Raw genomic sequence first — 22,902 nt, forward strand, 5'->3', positions numbered from 1 at the left:
AGGTAGGTCTTTCATATGGCAGAAGTTCTATCATCTAGAAGAAATCCTACTACCAAATGTATTCAAAATATATGGAATCAAGCCTGTATAATGAGTATGGGCTCCATCTTCCTCTCCCCTCTCCAGCAAGACATTCACATCACGAATTACGAAGCCAGTGGAGTATACTGGCATTCTCTACAACAAAATAGGAAATTATAGCCTAACACTTTGAAACAGAATCCTACAGCTGCTCACAAATTTCATGTTTCACATTTGTCTGAATCTTCCATTAACAGTTGTGAATCCAAAATTATATTTGAGGCTGGATCTGCCATATTTTATTTGACCAGAAAGAGAGAAAGAGGAGTTCTACGCTGCAGTTCTTTCAAGTAATTCTAAGGACAGAAATCTTATTCAAAGAATGATGCTGGCAAAATGCTTTCATTGAGAATTGAAAATCATCCGTTTCAAGTGAGCCTTGAAAAACTCTTGCTGAATTTATAGAGGCTTGGGAATCATGTGATCCGAATGACAATGAATTTGGCCTCCCCGCCTCCCCACCCCCGCTTCTCTCTTGTTTCTGATTGCTTTTAGAAATATCTGTGCAATAATGGAGAGGATACATGAAATGTAAGACTGTCATTTCCTTTTTAAAAACTTAGTTGATTAATTGTATGCATTTTAATAAGAAAAGCAGATGAATCAATTAAATGTACATACATCAAATGAGGCTACCTTAAGTTGCGCAGCAGGGAAATGCTTGACAAAAACAAGCAGAAGGTTGCCGGTTCGAATCCCCGCTGGTTCCATATCGGGCAACAGCAATATAGGAAGATGCTGAAAGGCATCATCTCATACTGTGCAGGAGGAGGCAATGGTAAACTGGGCCTTCTCTGTAGCTGCCCTGGGGCTCTGGAATGCACTCTGTGCCCAAATAAGAGCTTCTTTGTCTCTGACTGCTTTTAAAAAGACCTTAAGCTACATCTGTTTTCTCAGGCTTTTAGTTAATTAATTACTTTTAAACTGATTCTTTTATTTCATTAAGTTGTTTTAATTGTTTTATCTTGTTCTATACTTGTATTTGGAATTATGTACATTGCTTAGGGATTCACATATCAGGCAGTATATACTAATATGATGAATATTTATATATCGCTTTTCAACAAAAGTTCCCAAAACAGTTTACTTGTTGGGCTTGGGGGGGAGAAAGTGGGGAGGACTAGAGGCGCAGATGGTCTGCGCCTGGTTCAGCTAGTTACCTATAAAGCCCTAAACAGCTTAGGCCCTGGGTATTTAAGAGAACGTCTTCTTCTCCATGAGCCACGCCGCCTGCTAAGATCATCTGGAGAGGTTCGTCTGTGGCTGCTGCCAACTCGTCTGGCGACTACTTGGGAACGAGCCTTCTCCGTTGCAGCCCCTGGGCTTTGGAATGCGCTCCCTGTTGAAATAAGAGCCTCCCCATCTCTGGCAACTTTTAAAAAGGTACTGAAGACACATTTATTCACCCAGGCTTTTAATTAGATTTATAGTTTTAAATAATTTTAATACTGGGCTTTAAATATTTCTAATCTTTTACATTATTTTAATTGTTAATTGATTTAATATTTTAAGTGATTTTAATTGTAAACCGGCCAGAGACACAAGTTTTGGGAAGTACAGAAATATTTTTAATAAAATAAATATGATGATGATGATATACATATGATAATAAACAAACATTGGGCAGCATCCAAACTAATTAGTCATGACTACAAACCATTGAGAAAAGCTAGTCATGACAAAGTTTCAGTTAGGACAGTTAAGTTTCAGTTAGGACTTAGTCATTAATAACTTAGCCTAGATGCTGCTCTTATTTTGTTTGTTTGTTTGTGGGGGGGGGGATTACTTGGGGACATTTTAGATTGATCAAGAGGTTTTCAATCAGTTAATCTGATTAACTGACTAAACGTGGTTACTAATAAAGCAGTCACTTATTTTCTTGTACAGGGTGCTGCAGCTGCAGGTGTTGTACAGGAGTACCTCAAGGAGTACCTATCTACTAGGGTTCTGTTCCCGCAGATTACTGTGGGTAACGAAACCGCAGATATTAATGAGTTATTGAGTCTATGGGAAAGCTCCTAGACTCAACAAAACCACCTCCAGATCATGAAAACAGGCCAAATAAAGTGCCCTACCGTGCTCTTCAGTAATCAGAAGTTTATGGATGGCCCCTGCAAGGGAAAAAAAGTCCCCCCAATTCAGCTGAAAAACACAGATGTGTGTTTGTTTTTACACAAATGAGCCATAAAATGGCTCCTATGCTCAAAAGAGCAGCCTCTGAAGTCATTTCCGGCCACCCTCAACCTGTGGATATGCGGAATTAACGCTTTTTTAGCCAGATTTTTTCACGTACGCCGAGGTTGGGTATCCCGACCACAGAAATGCAACATTGCGGATTGTGAGTCTGCAGATAATGAGGAAAGGCTGTAGAGATCCCATCTCCTCACTTTCCTATCTAGAATGGAGTTCTCTAATAAATACTCCATATATTGATTTGAAACTATGAACTGGCACCAAGCTACTTTACTCTCAGCATACACACATGCCTAACTAAATTCTGCTGTGTTGTGCCTCTGTGCACTCTGCTATAATGAAAAAGGGTTTCTCTTACCAGAGAGAATTCCCAACAGCCATAACCATGGTTTTGTGCTGTTTCTGGAACTGAAATCATAGAGAGCCCAGACCCGCCCAGGAACACGCCCATTCCATGCCTGCCATGCTCCTCAGTGGCCGCCTCTCTGAGTACTTACCTGTCCCCGTCTTCATGCTCCTCGAGCTGTTGCCCGGCAACAGGGATGCCATCTGTATATTTGCATATCTCCTGTTCATTTTGTCAGGCCACAGGTTTATGCTGATAACTTTTAATTGAAAATATTCATCAACTAGAAACTGAAAGAGAAATATAGTTTTTATTCTGGAGGAGCCAGCTGTCACAAACTAGAATAATATTTTAGCTCTTGAGAGGAGGACTGCTGTTCAGTAGGGAATGAACAGGGAACTCAACACATTAAATTACTTTAAAACAAAGATTTATCTTCCTTTTCCCAGAAAAGATAGCCCCAGGGATTTTAAGGCTATAAAACCACATATAGCATATCACCCAAACAATTCTTTTTGAGGTTGGACAAAAACCCTTGCTGCTAATTATTGGTTAGAGGTGGCCTGCGAGAAACATACGTGTGTGTGTGTGTGTGTGTGTGTGTGTGTGTGTGTGAGAGAGAGAGAGAGAGAGAGAGAGAGAGAGAGAGAGAGAGAGAGAGAGAGAGAGAGAATGCTGGGCTTCATTAAAATGCCAGAAACAACACTCATGGAATTTGCACTGCTAGACTTTTCCCCCCTTTTCATGTGCTATCTCTGTTGATCTTAATGAGACTATAGTAAAATCTCAGAGAAATTCCAGAAGTGTAGTATTTCCAGGATCTGATTGGTAGATGAATCTGAACAGGATTCTGGTCCAATAAAAAAAGCTTGACCAGTTCTAGGAACAGCAGCTGGGACCCAAAAGGCCATGTGTGATGCACCAGATGAAGGAGCCTTCAATCTCCCCCTTCCAGCAGTTTCCCCACTTACTCCTGAAAAGCCAACACAAAGTTTGAGGGAATTTCCAACATGGCATTCCACAGTTATGGAACTCCCTCCCAAGGGAGACCTAGCTGGCTGAGTCACTGTTTGTCTTTCAGCGGGCAGTGAAAACCTGGCAGTGAAAACTTTTGGATGCTGCTGTTTTTATTATGCTGCAGCTGTTTTTAAAGTATTTTTTTCTGTTGCATTCTGTATTTTACAAGGTTTTATTATTGAATGTTTTTAATTGTTTTTATTCGCTGATGTTTTTGTCAACTTCTCAGACTTGGATACTTTAGTTGGTCTAACATACAGCAGCCCAGATGTTGGCTGGACCAGGCTGTAGAGCCCATAATACACTGATTCTTTTTATCTGCATAGATTGCCAGCTTGTTTCTGAGCTTCTCAAAATACTTTCTTTGACCTAAAGTTCTAAAAGGCCAAAATCTGGGATACCTTAGGGAATGCATGTGTAGGATAGTGGTTAGTGTCAGGCCAGGACCAAAGAGACACAAGTTCAAATCCCTGCTCAGCAATAAAGCTCAAGAGGTGACCTTGGGTCATTCATCTATTTTCAGCATAACCCACATCAGGGCTTTTAAAAATCTGCAACCAGATACAAAATGTGCAGTTCCAGGAAAATATATGCAGTTCAAAAATTCAAGATGCACAAAAGCTCTATCATATTAGTTGGTGTAAAAAGTGACTGAAGACAATGTGAAAATTTAAGTGAGTAGTCCAGGCTGCTCTATAACCCCAGAACCTGATTCTGCAAGCAAGCTCATTTCAATGAGGGAATATCTGAAGTCAAAATGTAAATTTACAATGTTTAAAGATTCGAATGCACACTTATTCCCCCCTTATCTGTGTATCTATCGGTGTCCGGACCTGAGGGGTAGGGATGTTCACAAACCTGTTTGGCGTTCTATTCTTAGAACACTGAACAGGTTTGGAACTCACTGCATTCAATCCGGTTCAAATGAGGGGGCGGGGGAGGCATTAAGGATGGTGGAGGGTGCACTTACCCACCCACCCTGCACTTACTCCTCCAGCGCTCTGTGCATAAATAGTCCTGCAGGGCACCAGCATACCTCCTTGCCACCCCATTATTTCAGTGACCAGAAGTGGCACATGCACAGCACTTCCGGTCACTTCTGGTCACTGAAACAATGGGGCAGCAAGAAGGTACGCTGCCGCCCCGCCAGAATATTTATGCACAGAGCACTGGAGAGGGAAGCACAGTGGGGGGTGGGGTAAGTGCACCCTCCCCCATCCCCACGGCTCAAAGGTAGCCGGTTCCGTGCACATCCTTACTTAGGGGATTTGCTGGAAGAATGGGCCTCTGAGTATCCATAGAGGTCATTTGTAATAACCAAAATGCATAGGACGGTTACAACAACACACCCTGTGTCAATTAATTAGAATTATATACCACTGTGCAATTCCAAATTTTCCCTTTAAAAAGCCCTTCATCACAGGTTGGTTGTGAGGGAAAAGTGCGGGGGAGAGAATCATATATGCCATCCTGAGTTCTTTACAGCAAGTTCAGGCGAGATAAAAATGTAGGCTGGCATCCTGACTAAATAACTCAACCGAAGTCCTATTGAAATTAAGTAATCCTTTAGAGTAGTTCCTGAGTAAGTTTTACGATTGAGTAATTTAGACTGGATGACAGCTGTAGTAAAGTAATCCTTTAGAGTAGCTCCTAAAGTAAAGTACCTTCTCTCACATGTACCCCTGATCTGTGAGTTAAGACTGAGTGGAGAGCTCTTAGTTCAGGTACCACAACTATCAGTGGTGAAGCTATCCTCCAGAATACCAGGGTGTTTTCATTGGTGGTGATACCAATGTTATGAAATTTCATATCAAAAGAGTTTTGTTTGGCCTGTTCTATTTTAGTCTTTCAGTATCAAGCAAAGGCTTGTCTTTTCTGCCAGGTTGTTTTTTTATAACCTTTGAACTTATTGTATTTACAGTGATGGCACACACACACACACACACACACACACACACACACACACACACAGGACAGAGAAGAGGCAAAGTGCATTTCTGTGTGGGAGACAAACTTTGCCTCAATGTAAGATTTCTGAAAGAAACATGATGCCGTATTTCTCATTAATGCTCCCATTCTTAACATAAATGGATGTGATGTGAGTCTGTGGGGAACTGTTCTTTATATATATACACTGACACTTTATATATATATAGATAGTTAATCATAAACACTCTAAATATGTAAAAGTGTCTATCTTTCAAATTACCACAGGGGTCTAGCAATGAGGAAGAGTGTCAAGGGACAAGCTACTTTTCTGGGGATGCTTACCCCACTTACTAGGGGTGTTCAATTTGGGGTTTTGGGTGATTCGGCTTGGACCCGAACCGAATCACCCCTGTTCTGTTTTGTGCCCGAATCTGGGTCACCCGAATCACCCTTGATTCGGTTCGGATTCGGATTTAATCCGAATCTGAATCCAAATCAATTCGTGTGGGTAAAAAGGGGCCCAGGGGCAAAATTTTGGGGTGGGGTGGTAGTGCCCAATGGGTGGAATCTACCACCCCAATTTCAGGGGGATTGGGCAAAGGGCTGATTTTTGGTGAATTTTTTAAGTTTTAGTGACTTTGGGGCAGTTCGGGGGCATAGCATGGGATCTGGGCAAAAGGAGTGGGGTGGGGTGGTAGTGCCTAATGGGTGCAGGCTACCACCCCAATTTCAGGGGGATTGGGCAAAGGGCTGATTTTTGGGAAATTTCTGAAATTTTCATGTCTTTGGGGCAAATTGGGGCAGATTGGGGCAGAAAGAGGGGCCTGGGGCAGAATAGTGGGGTGGGGTGGTAGTGCCTAATGGGTGGAGGCTACCACCCCAATTTCAGGGGGATTGGACAAAGGGCTGATTTTTTGAGAATTTTTAAAGTTTTAGTGACTTTGGGGCAGTTTGGGGGCAGAAAGTGGATCTGCCCCAAAAGAGTGGGGTGGGGTGGTAGTGCCTAATGGGTGGAGGCTACCACCCCAATTTCAGGGGGATTGGGCAGCGGCCTGATATTTTGGGAATATTTGAAGTTTTGGTGTCTTTGGGGTAGATTGGGGGCAGTAAGTGGATCTGCCCCAAAGGAGTGGGGTGGGCTGGTAGATAGTGCCTAATGGGTGGAGGCTACCACCCATCCCCAATTTCAGAGTGATTGGGCAGAGGGGTAAATTTTGGTGAATTTATGAGGTTTGTCTTCATAAGGTGAAGTGTGCTAAATTGATTACTTCCTCATATTCATAGTAAGTGTGAAAAAGTGAAAGTGGGGTCATGAGAGTTGTTTAATTGAAAAAAATCTCATTTGCTATGATAGAATGAGAATTCACACCTCAGAAAAAACTTCTGAGGGGGAAGTGGCCTCCTAGGCCATGGTGAGGAGGCTGAGGAGGAGGAGGCAAGCCCGGAGGAGGCCGTGGGGGGCAGCCACAGTGAGGAGGGGGTGGTGGCAGAAACCGTGACCGGGGTGTGGGGGGAGGAGAAGCGGCTTGGTGGTGAGGGGGGAGAAGTGGGTGAGCATCAGGAACCGGAGACGTCGGGTGGGCATTGGGGACAAGAGACTGGGGTGGAGGGCTTGGGAGGAGGGGAGTGGGGCTGAATGTGTGGGGAGTGTACTACCGCACAGATGCTCTGTGCGGGATCAGCTAGTATGGTTTTAATACCTGTTGCAAACTGCTTTGAATTAATTTCTAGGGCAGAAAAATGGCATATACATTTTAATGGCCGACATTCAGATGAACACTGCATGCATGCATCAAAGAAAGTGAGTATGCAGTTGCTGTGTTTCCACATAAAGCAGGACGTACACCAGTGTGCATGGGAAGGAATTTTCACCAATTGCCTTTCCCTCTGAAGTGCTCTTTGCCACTTGAAAATGTGCCCCTGTGAGCTGCATAAGTGTGACCCTCAGGGACATATTTTCAGGCGGCAAAGAGCACTTCAGAAGGAAAGGGAGATTGTTGAAAATCTCCCCACACAGCATCTGCATGCTCTCTTCCTTTGCTGTACACATGCAGCACTAGTCTGGATGTCAGTCAATCTATACAAAAAACATTATATGTGTTGAAACCCACCCACCCTGCTCTTAACCATTGTGCAACATTGGTCTCCTGTTGTTGACTAGATGCAACATTTCTTAAATGAACATTGATTTACATTTGACTGCAGCCTCCTTTCCAAATTTCAGAATGAGAAAGAGAACTGGAAAGCTGAGAATTGACTGTTTGAATGTTATCATTTCCTGTTCAACAAAACAATGAAAGTTGAAAAGGGTTCCCTTTCCAATTTTTCTTCCCTTTAATTAATAAAGGCATTCTTTGGAGTGTGACAGAAAAAATGTGATGAATGTATTTGATAGGTTATGATTAATCGCAGTCTGGGGAGGTTTTAGAGACATGAGACGCCCCATAAACACAGAATTAATACTGAAGTGAACATTTTTATAATGTCCATTTTGGCATCCATTCCAGCACATGAGGTTAGTAGCTTTATTTGCCATTTAATTAATGCATTAAAAAAAATAAAACAAACAGCTCTTTGCAAAACCATAACAATTCAATGCATGAGTTATGTGGGTTTTTGAGTTGGCACGGTTAACAAAAACATTCCTAATGCCACTTTATTTCCACTGACCATTTGTACTGTAAACTTGAGCAAAAAGTTCCACACCATATTTGAAGGAGTTCAGGCCAAGGGCATATGGAATAACAAGACCAGACATGGACTGTCCATTAGAATAGTTTAAGTGCAACATAATTTGCAATAATTAGAGGAATGAACTTTAAAAGCTTTAATAATTAGAGGAATGAACTTTATTATACTGGCTTTTAAACTGTATAATAATAATTAAAGAACAAACCCAGCAAAGGGGCAGGTTATGCAAAGGCCTTTGCAAGTCCCATCTTTTCAAATTTCCTGTGTTTGACACATCATCAGCATGATGTCAAAATGGCTTAACCAGCTATGGCACTTCGTTCCAGTGATGTGGCCAAGCAGAGGAAATATACAAAGGTTGGCTTATGGTCCTGAAAACAATTATCGAGCCAAAAAATAACATGGTTGCCATTTCTGAATTAAAATCAGCCAGACCCTCCCACTTCTTGCATATACTGTGGATAAAGCTCGTTACGAGGAACCTGAGCAAAGGCTTGTTGAAGCTTCTGTGGAAGATTATGGTGACTTCTATGGGTTTGGGGTCACATCTTTAAAGGCCATTCAGGTAATGCTGCCTTCATATGAACAAAGATGCATGTGTTGGGTATCTTTGCAAAGGTTATTTAGGATAAAAATGCCATACCATACTTTTCAGAATTCTGCACAGGACAGACGTATTTACAGGTGTGGTTTACAGTAGAATGAAATGGGATAATCTTGTGGGGATAAAAGTGAACAGTACCACTTTGGACTGCAGGTGAGTGGCATTTTTGAATGCTGCCCCATGTTAAGATCTCCCTGAAAGCAAAAAATGTAGCTCATCAGGGAAAATATATATATCAAATATCAACGTAGCAAGTCTTTTTTGAGATGGGATGAGGTTGGAGGAGAGGGATGGACAGGCACAGAAAGAACACAGAAAGAACATTGCCTACTACTCACAATTAACTAATCACAATTTGCTGTCGATTTCATAGTCATGTGGGTCAAGCAATCTTGTAAATAGGTTGGCAAAAGTAACTAGCCCATAAAAGAAAAATCACTGGCCTGTTCTGTTTACCATCAACAATTCCCTGAGTCCTAACCTTAATATGTTTTTGTGGATTGTAACTGTAAACAGTTTTGACAAGCAATTGTGGCTAAAAAGCAGGGTATAAATTCAATCAATCAAAGAAATTTTGCAAATACTTCTACCCTAATATATGGTTTTCAACATTGAAGTGACAGTGTATTTGTTTCTTTTCATATGTCTAATTCTGATTTATTTTTTTACAAATCTCATTTCTGTCTAATATTTTCTTTGTTTATTCAGAGCTCTTCCCATCCAGAGTCAGAATCAACTGCTGAGGCACAAACCTCATCATACACAAAATCCATACCACTAATTTTAGCCTGAAGCCACATTCCCTCATGCATAAGTGGTGTGTGGTCTTTTCATCACACAGAATGGAGGAGTTTCTGTTTCTCATAGCATTAAATGTCAGTGCGCCTTTTATCAGAGGTATAATATTTAGCACCATGAGAACAGGGAACCAATCATGAGTTGAATATAGGCAGAAAATGTGTCTGAATTATTCAGCTATGACATGATTACAGCAAAAAAGTATGACCAGACAGTATGCAATACTTGAGGAATTATATTATTTCCATGAATGAAAAATTGTTATCATCTGGGTAAGCTAAAGGAGGATTCCCCACAATGAATGAACACCATAGCCTGTGGCCATGCCCTGTTCTTGACTGGAAAACAAGATGTGTTCCGCTCTAGACAGGGGTGTCCGTGTCCTCCTGGTCTGAGGAAAATTATTCCCCTTCTCACAGGGCAGGTTGACAGAGCAGTTTCAATTCCTCGGAGAGGCACTTCTTGTCACCCTGGGAACAAGGAACCAACCCTCTATACCTCAGGTGCCTGTACACATGGACCTACTTTTCTGTGAATAAGTGAACATGCATTCATTTTAAAAGTGAACTTTTTAAAAAAACATACATCATGTTTATAAACTATGGCTGCAGAGTGCCTCTAAAGCCAGCACAATGTTGAGGACAAGACCCCTCCTCTCTCTTGAGTCGGGGGGGGGGGCTGGTGGGGTGTGTGACAACCTCTCAGATGCAGACTATAGGTAACAAGTGTATCCCTGTACAAGACCCCGGCCCTTTCTTGTGTCAGCGGGGTTGGTTGGAGGGTGACAACCCCATCAAATTCAGACCCCCTCAAAAGCAGGATACAGGTAGGTAAATTATACTTACAGGTAAATTATATGTGAGACATAATTTGCAAATAACTGTACATGTGTACCGATATGTACATGTGTACACAGCACACAGACTGTGAACATCTGGATAGGGTGTGCATGAAGAAAATATCCGAATGATTGTGCTTGGTAGTTGACTGCTCACTTGCCAAATTTTTCTTCCTGTTTGTTCTACTGATTCTACTGTTTGTTCTTCCTTCTTGTATGAAGTCCCGGAAAGCAATTTCCATGTCAATGGAAACTTCATAGCCTTCCACTGGTCGCTGCTTTCAGCTAGGGATGCTGTGAGACTTTGACTGGGGAGATCTCAAAGTGCATATTCTCCCTGCAAGAAGAAGAGGAGGAGGAGGAGCAGGAGGAGGAGGAGGAGGAGGAGGAGTTGGACCGAGTGCCTTTTGTGATGGGTCCTAGGGGTGTGCACAAAACCGGCTGGCCCAGTTCCGTTTGAGTCTGAACTGGAACCAAACTGGACTGGGCCAGTTCGGGTTTGCGCCCCATCAAACCACCCCTGTTCAGTTCAGGGTGTGTGTGTTTCGCGAGCCTTTTTACGTTAAAATATACTCACCCCCTCGGGAGACTTCTCTGAGACTGCGGGGTGGGGGGTCCACGGAGGTTTCCCCTCCCCCTGCTGGCCTCAGTTTTGGCAAAAACCACCTGCTTCAGGTGTTCTTCAGCCCATTCCGGAACTTCCCCCCTCGTTGCAGCCATTTTGGAGGGCACCGCACATACACAATGGGCCTCTGCGTGGCCTGGGTCATGACCCAGCAATGCAGGGGCCCATTGTGCATGCACAGCGGCCTCCAAAATGGCTATCACTATGCAGGAAAGGCCCGAAATGGGCCAAAGAATGCCCAATCTGGGCGGTGTTTGCCAAAACGGAGGCTGGTGTGGGGAGGGGGAACTCTCCCCCCCCGCTCTCCCCCCCCCCCCGCGGCCATGGAGAAGCCCCCCAGAGGAAGCAAGTACTATTTTTTTAAAAAAAGTTAAAAGGCTTGTGAATACCCCCAAACGGCCAGGAGTGGGTGGGTTTGGTCTGGGGTTAAGCCAAACCAGGGGTTTGACATCAAACCAGTTTGCACATCCCTAATGGTATAAAAATGTTTTAATAAATAAAAATAAAATAATGGGTCCATAGTCTGCTTCTGCCACAGCTCAGTCTTTCCTCACAACCTGCCCCCTGCCTCTTTCCCCATGCAAATAAAAGTAGGGGGTTTATCTTGGGGTAGGGAAGGAAGCAACTGACCGTAGAAGGCTAACTTCCACACAGGCGAGGTTCTTCTTAGCTAGAAAAGCCTCTGCCCTCTCTATAGCTGAAACAGATTGTGTTTATTGCAAGGCCTTTCCTGTGTAATAGTGAGTCCTCCCTACCACCCCGTATCTCCACTCTTGCCCCAAGATAAGGCTTTGGGGGAAGTATGGGGAGACTGGCAGGGAAGAAGGGACTGAGATTTACTCATATGTGGTAAAACTTCACCTCACAAGAGTTCTTGCTTCACTCCACAATTTTTTCTCAACAGGAAGGCTAAACAAGGCACACGGTTTTGTGGTTTGAGCCAATGGGGCCTTTCACAGAGCCACTTTATTAGACCTACTTCCAATTTACTTCCAAGTGACTCTATTAATGTTTTATTTCCACGGCTCTGGATCGCTTCACATTGGCATAGTAGATTCAACAGCAATTCTGAAGCAAAATGCACCAAACGTACCAGCTGATGAAGGGTCTCAAAGAGGAACACAGCAATCTCATTTTACAACTAGGGATCTGCGTTTCGTTTCGGATACAAAACGTTTTGTGCACAAAACAGGCAATTTCGGCTGTTTTGTAGCCAAAACAAAACACCCAATGCTTAAAACAGAAAATTTTGTAGCCAAAACAAAACGTCCCTGTTTTGGATACAAAACGTTTTGTTGTTTCGGCTGTTTTGGAACTCCATTTTGCAATCACAAAAAATCTTTCTCCTTCAGTCTGCATTTTGAGTTTTGACATCTGTTTGAATTTCCGGCCCTTCCAGCCTGCAGATTGGCCAGCAGGGGAGCGCGGGGTCTGGGGTTGGGGAGCGCAGCGCAGGGTCTGGGGTGGCAGCAGGGGAGCGCGGGGCTTTGGGGTTGCAGCAGGGGAGCGCGAGGCTTTGGGGTTGCAGCAGGGGAGCATGGGCTTTGGGGTTGCAGCAATTGAATTAAAAAATTTATGTGTGGTGTTTGTTGTTAGTTGTTGTTTCACACTCTTGTGTGTGGATAAATTGCATTTCGGGGGGGGATGTGAATGTGCATGACCAAAACTTGTTCTTTGCAAAGCTCTGCGGGTGTTGTAGATATGTGATGTTGATGTTATTTTGGAGGGGGAAGAGTGGGTTGGGTGGTAGTGCCCCAATGGGTGCCTGCTACCACCTAGGTTTCAGAGTGATTGGGCAAAGGGCTCAATATTATTTGATTTTTGAAGTGAAGTTTACTCTTTTCCCCCATAGTGAAGAATGGAGGTTTCAGCAGCCCCAGAATTGCACATGTGGGGCACTTGGGTGGCCCAGAGAGAGTGGTGGCATAGTGAACATAGGGTGCCAACCACCCCCATGGCTTGATAACCCATGGTGTACTGGGTTCTGTTGTTTTGGAAGTGTTCTGAGTGTAGATTCTCTGGTTGCATATGAGATTTTCAATAAGAAACCATGAATCCACTCTCATTTGCTACTGCTAATAGAAAAAAAAATCTTAAAGAAACATAAACTTCAAAAAAAATTTAAATCAACCCTTTGCCCATTTTTTTTGGAAATTGGGGTGGTAGCCTCCACCCATTAGGCACTACCACCCCACCCCACTCTTTTGACTCCACAGCCCATTTTTCCGATCCAAATGGATTCGGATTCGGATAAATTTGGATCCAAATCGAATCTGGGCTGATTCGGATGGGTCAGATTCGGACACAAATCGAAATGGGGGTGTTTCGATTCGGGTACAAATCGAATAACAAAAAATCATTTCGTGCACACCCCTATTTACAACCTGCCTCTCCCAACAGGATGGCTGATAGATAGATAGATAGATAGATAGATAGATAGATAAATAAATAAATAAATAAATTCTATAGTTCTATCATTTACAGACGGAGCTAATTCAACTGAAGCAGGTCAAATGCAATTTAAATGAAACCCTTTAGGGCTGTATATGAAAAAACGAATCCCTCGGGTTTCCTGATCAAGCTAAGTCCTCCAAATTCATTTTATCTCCATGGTGATGAGGATGTGCTGTACTGTATTTGCAGTGCAGCAGCAGAGCCTTGTCATGTTATGTGTTGCTAGATAACAGCTTGCACGGCTGATCTTCTGCTTTATCTCAGCTTTTGGAGATAGTCTGAGGAATGGAGAACTCCCTGATTATTAATTTGCTGCAGTCTTGCTTAGCATCTCCATCCAGTGCTGATCTAAGAAATAATTATGTTGACAGACCCAAAGTGCATTTCTAGATAAGTGATTCTGAATCAAAGACAGACACATACTTCATATCATTAACTATTTAGAATGGAATCCTGAAGTATTTTAGAGCCAGGCTATTTTTCCTGATAGACACTTTACTTTGTAAAAGGAAATGGAGAGATTAATATACATTGCTTATGCCCCAGCTACCCCATTCTCGGTCCCAGGTAAATTCCTGTCCCTTTTCTTGTCTTATTAAAATGTGTTAGTGTGAGCCGTCTGTCTTCAAGGCTCAGCCTTTTTGCTAACTCTCTAACAGGGTGGGACTAGGAGGCAGATGCTTCACTGTATTACTGTACTTTCTCACACATGAACAGCAAGGCCCCATTTAATTCACAGCCGGCTGTTGTCACATGCTGCTGTTAGTCAGGCTTACTTTGAGCCTGTTGATAACCTGTGTATTTCAGCATAGCTTTAACTGAAAGAACAAATACCCTCTTGGCTTCGATATCAGTGAGGGTAGGCTACTGAAAAGTAAATCTATGGAAATGTCTTCTTCACTATGAGCCCCACTGCCCATTGAGATCATCTGGAGAGGTCTGTTTGCAGTTGCCACCAGCTCATCCGGTGGCTACACAGGGACGGGCCTTTTCTGTTGCTGCCCTGAGACTCTGGAATGTGCTCCCTGCTGAAGTAAGAGCCTCCCCATCTTTGACAACTTTAGAACAGTCTCAAAAGACACATTTATTCACCCAAGCTTTTTAGCAAGACTTGTGGTTTTAAATTGTTTTAAGGTTTTACTTCCTGTTTTATGCTGCTGTTAACAGCCCAGAGACGGAGGTTTGGGGCTGTGTAAAAATATAGTTAGTAAATACTCCGATGCCTTGATTCGGGTTTTATTGATGCATTATGGCTCTATAATGTTGTAATAACGTTGCAGGAAAGTAGCTGTATTTTTCCGTGGTAGGGAGGCTTACAACGACATTTATGCATTGCAGCATGTTGTGGTGTGGATGGTTTTATGCCCCCCCCGCCCCGCCCGTGCTTGCTGCCTCCACCCCCCACTTCAGGATCCCAAGAGTCACCGCCACTGTCTCGCTTCTCCTTCTCGCCCCGCTGCTGGCACTGATGGCCCCCCTCCCCCTTCGATGGATCGGGTGGGGCTCAGGCAGGAGGAGAGGCAGCCGGAGGACGGGATGTGGTGCTGGGACAAGGAAAGAGAAGGAGGCAGCGAGGCTCTGTCAAGGGAGCGAGTAGGCGGGCAGGGACGGAAGGGAGAGGGACAAGCTTGGGGCAAGGCTGGAGGGCCGGACAGTGCTTTCCCCTTTCCCTGCCTAATAGGGACGTAGCAAGGTTGGAGTGGGCCCTGGAACAAAAAGTGAAGATGGGCCCCTCCCACTTTTTAAGAGAGGTGCAAGGTAGTGATGTGCACAGACCGGTTCGCAGGCCATTCTAAAGGCCTGCGAACTGGTTCGCTGGGGTGGGGGCGGTTTGTGGTTCGATGCCAGGGGGTGGCTCTTTAAGGGTGGGGGGGAGGGTGCACTTACCCCTCCCACCGCTTTCCCCCCCGCTGGCGCTCCTTTTTTGAAAAGCATTTGGGGCGGCAGTGTACCTCCCTGCCGCCCCTTCTCCGTTCCTTGGCAAAAGGCTTCAGAATGTGCGATTGCGTGTGCGCATGGCTTGCACGCGCATCACGGGTTTGCGTCGCGTACGTGCGTATGTCAGACATATGTGTGTGCGCACGTGACATACGCATGCAACGCGATTGTGTATGCGCATGGCCTGTGCATGTCATGTGTGTACGTCATGTGCATGCATACATCAGACGTGCGTGCGCAACGTACACATGCGACGCGACTGTGTACGTCATGTGCATGCGTATGTTAGGTGTGTGCGACGTACGCATGTGACGTGCGCACCATGTGCACACAAAATAGCACATTCTGAAGCCTTTTGCCGGGGTGGCAGGGAGGTATGCTGCCGCCCAAAACACTTTTCAAAAAAGGAGCGCCGGCAGCAGGGGCGTAGCAAGGTTGGAGTGGGCCCAGAGACAAGATTTTAAAATGGGCCCCCCCCCTCAAAGTCCAGGGCCTCCGCACACCCCAGGCCCCCAAGGATTTAAGTCTGATATTCCAAAATAAGTATGCTGCCTGCAAATACATTTCACTGAATACACACACACACATCACAATATATAGTGATATACATTGAGTACTATACATTTGTATTACTTTTAATGCCCAGAACACACTAGAAAGACAAATTATTAAAATGGTCCCCTCGCTGCAGATTAGCAAAGGAGACTTTCAACCATGCAGGGTGAGCCTATGTTTGTTTTCTCAGAATTCTGAACAAATTCAGTCAAGTTTGATTCCAGGAGGTTTTTCACAGGAGGCTTTTAAAGCCCTTTAAGACACATCTCCTCTGGAATGGAGGTGCTGCATTCACATGTTGGCCAGATTTACCCTGAAGTCCCTGCAAGTTATTGGGGAGCAGTTCACACACAAGAAAAATAAAATAAAAGCCCCACACATGCTTCACAGTTCTCACTCAGACCTTCTGCGTTGCAAAACAACTTGAACATAAGTGCATTTATAAATGAATGAATGAATAAATAAAATTAATAAAATACTGTTCCAGAAGTTTTTGCAATTTTCTGCCATGAAACAAGCCACTTACTTTTTAGATAGTTTTTTTTAAGTCAGCGAATTTTCCAAGCTGTTTCAAAATAAATATTCAGAGACTTCTCGGTCCCCCCCCCCCCACATATCCAAGCCCTATGGCAAGCAGATCCCTATATATGGGGGGGGGGGGGAAGGTAACCACAAAAAGGAGTTCACACTCTACCTGGCAAATGCTGGTATGGGTTAAGCAGTGCAGCAAGGGATCTTCTGCTGCAGAGAACACTCTGGCTGCCTCCTCCTTCCTGGCTGGCTTGGGCCCTACTCGAGTTCAGGCTTCACTGCGGCCTACACGGAGGCCTCCGTGGAAGCCCCGCCCACCCGCCGATCAGCTGAGAGGCGGGAGAAAAGGAGCTCTTTGCAGCTTGTCTGCTGCTTCGATTGCGGCCAGCAGAACAAGCAGGAGAGACGGCGAAGAGGGCAAGTGGCTGAGAGGCTATGGGGCTGGGCAGGGGGCAATTGGGAGTCACATGAGGTGCCCCTCCAGGCAGTGGGGCCCCCAGACAACTGTCTCCCCTTGCCCTATCATTGTTACGCGCCTGGCCGGCAGGGAGAAAGCAGCGGGAGGGTAAGTGCACCCTGCCCCATTCTTAAAGAGCCCCCCCCCGCCCAGCTGCGAACCGGAACACCGTGGTTCCGTGCACACCACTAGTGTAAGGGGGAGAGCAAAGAGCAAGCTATCACACTGTCAGTGGGGCCTTCCCTGGGACATTTGTCCACCCTACCTTATTCAATTGTAGCTACTTCCCCACTGCCTAATACTGTATTTACCCGAACAGAAGGCGACTCTGAATTTAAGGCAATGCCTTAAAATAGAGGTTAAACACAAGTTATACCTGTATTTACCCCAAATAAAGAGGACTCAGAATTTAAGACTACCCCCCCCCCCCGCATATTTAACAGGAAAGAACTGGGTGAGGGTGACTCGTCTGAGATTCAGGTAAATATGGTGGGAAAGGAAGGAGGGGGGAGATATTTGTAAAAAGGAAAGGATATATGGTTTTAATAGGGAAAAGAGAAAGATGAAAGGTGAAAGAAGGGAAAGGAAGCCATTTGGTGTCTGAAAGGCATCATCTCATACTGCGCGGGAGAAGGCAATGGTAAACCTCTCCTGTATTCTACCAAGAAAACCACATGGCTCTGTGGTCACCAGGAGTCGACACTGACTCGACGGTCCAATCTTTCCTTTCTTTCTTTTCAAATAGCAAAACATCTTTGTCTGACATTTCTTCCTTTCTCTAATCTGTGACTGAAATAAGGATTCATTCATTCATTGGCTGACACTGTATAGAAGTGTTATCAGTATGTTCCTATTTTTGTTGTGAAATGTTGATAGGTATGACATCACCAGGAGAAAAACCTTTTCTGGCTCATTACAGAGCAGCGGGGCCTTTCTGTATACATCAGAAACAGTGTTGTGGTGGCCCATTCGCACTTCAACCTTTGAGAGGTATTCCCACAAGCAGTGGCCTCGTGACAAAAGCACAATATCCTGCCTAAAAGTAATGAATGGTGAGGGACAGATTTGCTGTGGGAAGGGTGACCAATGTTACACTTCGTCCACATATTAAAACTTGCCTGGATATGTGCTCCAGTGCAGAAGTTGGAGGCATTCCCCAAAGAATTAAAACAAAATTAAAATAAACAAAGCTAGAAGTTTTCAAAATGGCTGATAAGGGAGCCTTGCTGTTCTTCACTTTTAAAAGAATGTCAGGATTAGCCCTGCAGCAGCAGCTCCTCCATCACCACAAAGTGTCGGGGGGGGGGGGGACTTTATAGAAAGCAAATGAAAAAGCTTTCAGTCTCCTTCATTGCTGAGCCAGCCATAACCCTAACCTCAATAATAGAGAACCAGTGGAAATTATGAGCAATAAGTTTTTATTAAATTCTCTGCTGATTTCTTCTGATTTATGTCTCTGAAATCTGCCAAAAGTGAGGCGGGGGAGATTTCTTCAACTACCTATTGTTGCTTTGGTCAAAGCTTTCATCATTTTTGTCAAATTTTAATTATTGTTGTTTTAGCCTTTTTTTAAAAAAAAGGAGGATAAAAAATACTCCCATGTTTCCCTTTTTGGACTTATTTCACATTTTCATGACCTTTTGCCTCTAGATCTCATTGTTCTCAAGGAAAGATTTACAATATTTATTCATAATATGTCAAGCCATGAACCATAATTTCCAGCCCACACAAAAGTGCATATTTTGTTGAAGGTGAGGTGGCGAGTGGGGTGTGGAGATGCCTGAACAATGCTTATAACCACATGGTAAACCTGCTACCTTTAACAATGAACATCTTTTAAAAACTGAATCCGTGGCTGAAGAAAAATATAAGAATGGCTACAATCCAGAGGTGCCCTCTGACTCTGCACCAGCCCTGTAGGCATAACTGGAGCTTATAATCACACCATTTCTTACTCATCAGCTCCCCCTGCCATGCCTCTAGTTTCCAAATGTAAACTTTCCTGAGTTTAAAAGCTGGTTTGTAACTTGGAAAAGAATATTCTCCAATGTGTTTAACGGAACGGATAGAATAATTCTCTAAAATATTCTCTTTTAATTAACCAATTGGCAAATATTCTTTCCAAGTCAATGTTAAAAATCTCATTGCAAGCAGTTATTTCCTTTTTGTGCATAGCACAGGTGTGGCCCCTCAATCTAGATCAGAAGGGGTAGCGGGTCTGTAACTCTTTGCAGGATCAGAGTCCCCCCTCCCAATGGGTGCTATTTGACAAGGAAAGAAAGCTTCCGATCACACAAATAAGTGCTTTTTACCCTTGTGAGATAGCACCCATGATTGTGACCATAGCAGGGACAAAGGGGCTATAGTCCCCCTAATCCCCTGCTGGTTATGATCCAGTTCAGTGCTCCACCCTCATATGAGTGCGATAGAAAAGAAAAAGACCTGGCCTGATCAAAATGATATTGGCTGCAGGAGCGGAGGGAGGCCAGCAGTGACCCCGGTTCTGCCGCCACCGCCGGTCCCCCACCCATTCCCCCTGTGTTTGTCGTCAGACACAGGGGGGTGGTTTAGCTCCTAAACGGGGCCGCATGGCCCCGTTTGGGAGTTAAATGGTGGCCGGAGCAACTCTCCCTGCCTTTTAAAGGCAGGGAGAGCCGCTCCGCCCGCGCGGCAAATGCAGCACAGGCCGATCTAACTCCCAAATATAGCTGCGTGGCCCCATTTGGGCTAAATTGGCCAGTACTGGCTCCCAGCCACACGGTGAACGCAGCGCTGATTTAGCTCCCAAACAGGAGCTGCACGGCCCCATTTGCAAGCAAAGCTATGCCCCCTGCATCTGATGTCAGACGCAGGGGACATGGCTGGACCGCAAGGCACGGCCCCTGAGGGAGGGCGGCAGTCCGGGTTCTTCGAACCTGTTTACTCAGTGGTGGCTCTGCCCCGCTGCACAGTGGGTCACCAGTCCAGAAGACATGCATGGTGGCTGCTTCTGTCAGCTAAGTTCCTGCAGATCCTGGATGTGGGGGCTGCTCTGTGCCTCCAGAGCTGTGTGCCATCACTGCTGTGCCCCCACTGTCATTGGAGCAGCGCAGCAGTGACAACACACGGCTTAGGAAGCTAGGAGCAGCTCCAGGCTTCGGAAGCTGAGTGGACAGGCTCTTGGTTGGCTCTGGAGGGCTCTCCCGGAAGAGCTGTGCTGTGCTCCCTCCCTCAGAGTTGTTCCCCCGCCTTAAACATTCATCTATTCAGAGAGGCTTTTTAATGACTTTTACTCCAGCGTGTATCTGCTGGCTTTTAATTTTTTTTTAATCCAGTTTTAACTGGGCTTGTTTTAATGGAACAATTCATTTTATACTGCTTAGGGTTTTATCTGTTTTACTGCTTTGTTTTAATTTTTATATTCTGTTTTTATTTTTATCTGTTTAAATGTTTTGCTGTTGTTGTAAGCCGCCCCAAGCAGTATTTTACTGGAGCGGTGGGAGATATATTTCTTAAATAATTAAATGAATTTGAACCATCTGGAGTTTTCAAATACTTCTCAAGGGCAGCCCCACCAAGAGCATGTTACAGAAGTCCTTTCTTGATATAATTAAGGTATTTGTTGCCATGGGCAGATCTCCTTTGTCTAGGAATGAGTGCTGCATAGGATACCCTCCCAGGAGACATCCATGGATCTCTCTCTTTTTCTGCATTGAGGCAGATGTTGAAAACACACATATTTAAGCTGGCTTTTAATGGTTAGTCATGGCTGTTTGGACTATATTGTTGCTATTTTTCCTGCTGTTTAATTATCCTATTGTATTTGTTTCTTTGATGTGTTTTATGCTTTATTTTTAATGCTAATTACCCCCAGATCTGAAGGTAAAACAAATTTTCTTCACCCTGAGTTTTGGAACCTCACTGTGCCCAGCCCCCCTGCAACCCTAACTCCCAGCTCAGGAAATATACCATAAGTTCTTAGGGGTATAAGCAATTCTTAGTTTCCTTCTTTTTCTCTCTCCCCTTTTTCTATATATGATTTTCAAACAACACCTCAGTTTTCCATGTCTGAACTGCTGTTAATGATAGGTTTAACTAATAGAGCAGAACAGCCTTCTAGGGATGTGCATGAACTGGATTTTGTGTTTTGTTTCGAGATTGAAATGTTTAGTCAAAACAACTGATCTGACTACGGGGTCTGATTCCCCCATAGGATCCTATGGGGGCTTTGAGGAAAGGTTAAAAAATGGTTAAGAATTGCCTGCTTGCCCATTTCTTTTGTGGGTTGGGTGGTAGGTAGCACCCATCATGCCCTACCACCCAACCCACTTTGGTGTCCTTAGGAGATACTCATGGGGGTACAATGGGATAATTCAAGATTCTTCATTGTTTCCTATGGCAGGAAGAAGCTGCACTCACAGAGTGTACAAAGTTTTACATACACAGAGCTGCCACTGTCCATTTCTTGCCACAACACTATCTCACAAATAAACCAAACCACAACTCAAGGAAGGCAAGTACTCAAGTTCTGCCTTTGTCAATCTGAGATCCAGCAAAACCAGATAGTTATAGCCACAATAGCACAGCATATTATACTCAATGCTGAGGGTAACACCCCCCCCCCCAAAATCAAACCTACCTACCTCCTCTCCTGGAGTACCCTCTTTAAGAGTGGCTCACTATAAAGGCTCTCTCTGCCTCCCAGTCCCTTTTGAATACATTTTGAAATTCCCTCCATTTGTGTTCCCCTCTCTGCTCCTCCCCCACAGCCAGCGGGGGCACAGTTGCCCATGACAACACTTGATTTCTATAACAAGCCAACCAAGAAGCAAAGAGATCACAAGCCAATCAGAAGCCAGTGCCAGAAAACCAATTAGCAAGGGGAAAACAGGCTTCCAAAATGGCGCTCAAAACATCGAAACGTTTCAGTCAAAATTGGGTTGTTCTGCTCCAAGCTTGAAACAGGTGCTTTATTTAAAGGGTGTTGTGTTTCAAGCTTGAAACACTTGAAATGGCCTGTTTCAATGTTGAAACATTTCGCACACCCGTACAGCCTACTCAACATCTGGTTCCTTTAGACCCTTCCCCATACCTACTGTGGAAGTGAGAGCTGCCCATAGATAATGATGGAGAAATCCAATATTTTAGCATGACTGAGAACAGATGGGAGCAGCGTGTCCCCTTCCCCCAGAACAAAAGGTAGCAGTAAAGACAGGTGTTCTCTGTCTGCAGACAATGAGATGCATTACAGTCCTGAAAGCTCATATGACTATTTGAGATGAGTGGGTGGGTGGTGTTAAACATTTCTTGTTACTTTAGAGTTCCTAGAGAGTTCTCCAATATGTAGAAACTACTATCTTATAGTAGGGTTGTTTGTCTCATTTTGTTTCTATACTGATAGCTATCTGACCACCTGAGATCGATATAGGTATATGTGTGTGTTCATGTGTACACATGCATACACACACACGCATTAATATGTCATAATTATGGAAAGGGACAAGAAGCAAGGAGGGCACTGATGCAGCACCTGCTGGCCAATGGCTATCCTACTCTGTCTCACTGTCGTTGTTGAGATTTGACTAGGCAATGCATCACACACTTGCATCTTCACAGTACTAGAAATTTGATTTTTTCTTTAAATGAAAGCGGAGACTCCTGGGATGCAGCATTCTACATCCAAATATACTTTCCACACTTGCTCTTAGAAGGAATCATAGAATCCATACAGTCCAGCCTCACACACGTTTGGGGCTTGGAATGTATTTGGTAAGTGAGTTTAAGTTGGTAGGAATGTGTCACCATTCATGCGTTATATTGTTATGCAGATTTATAGGCTGAGTGGTGGACTTGAAACTAAATAAAG

The 22,902-nt window shown here is 44.2% G+C and overlaps 1 long non-coding RNA gene across 2 annotated transcripts in view; it reads left to right on the forward strand.

Annotated features, from left to right (window-relative positions):
• The first annotated feature begins 1,226 nt into the window (after nt 1-1,226).
• LOC128328144 (uncharacterized) overlaps nt 1,227-22,902 on the forward strand; it is a 32,164-nt gene continuing 10,488 nt past the window's right edge. Inside the window, exon 1 of one of the 2 annotated variants that reach the window (XR_008309046.1) lies at nt 1,227-1,464. This is a non-coding gene — a long non-coding RNA (uncharacterized LOC128328144). Of the gene's footprint in view, nt 1,465-16,993; nt 17,166-22,902 lie in introns of those variants that run through there. The other variant, XR_008309045.1, reaches the window with a different exon arrangement.

Source organism: Hemicordylus capensis, chromosome 5 (assembly GCF_027244095.1).
Source record: "Hemicordylus capensis ecotype Gifberg chromosome 5, rHemCap1.1.pri, whole genome shotgun sequence".
NCBI classification, from domain to species: Eukaryota; Metazoa; Chordata; class Lepidosauria; order Squamata; family Cordylidae; genus Hemicordylus; species Hemicordylus capensis.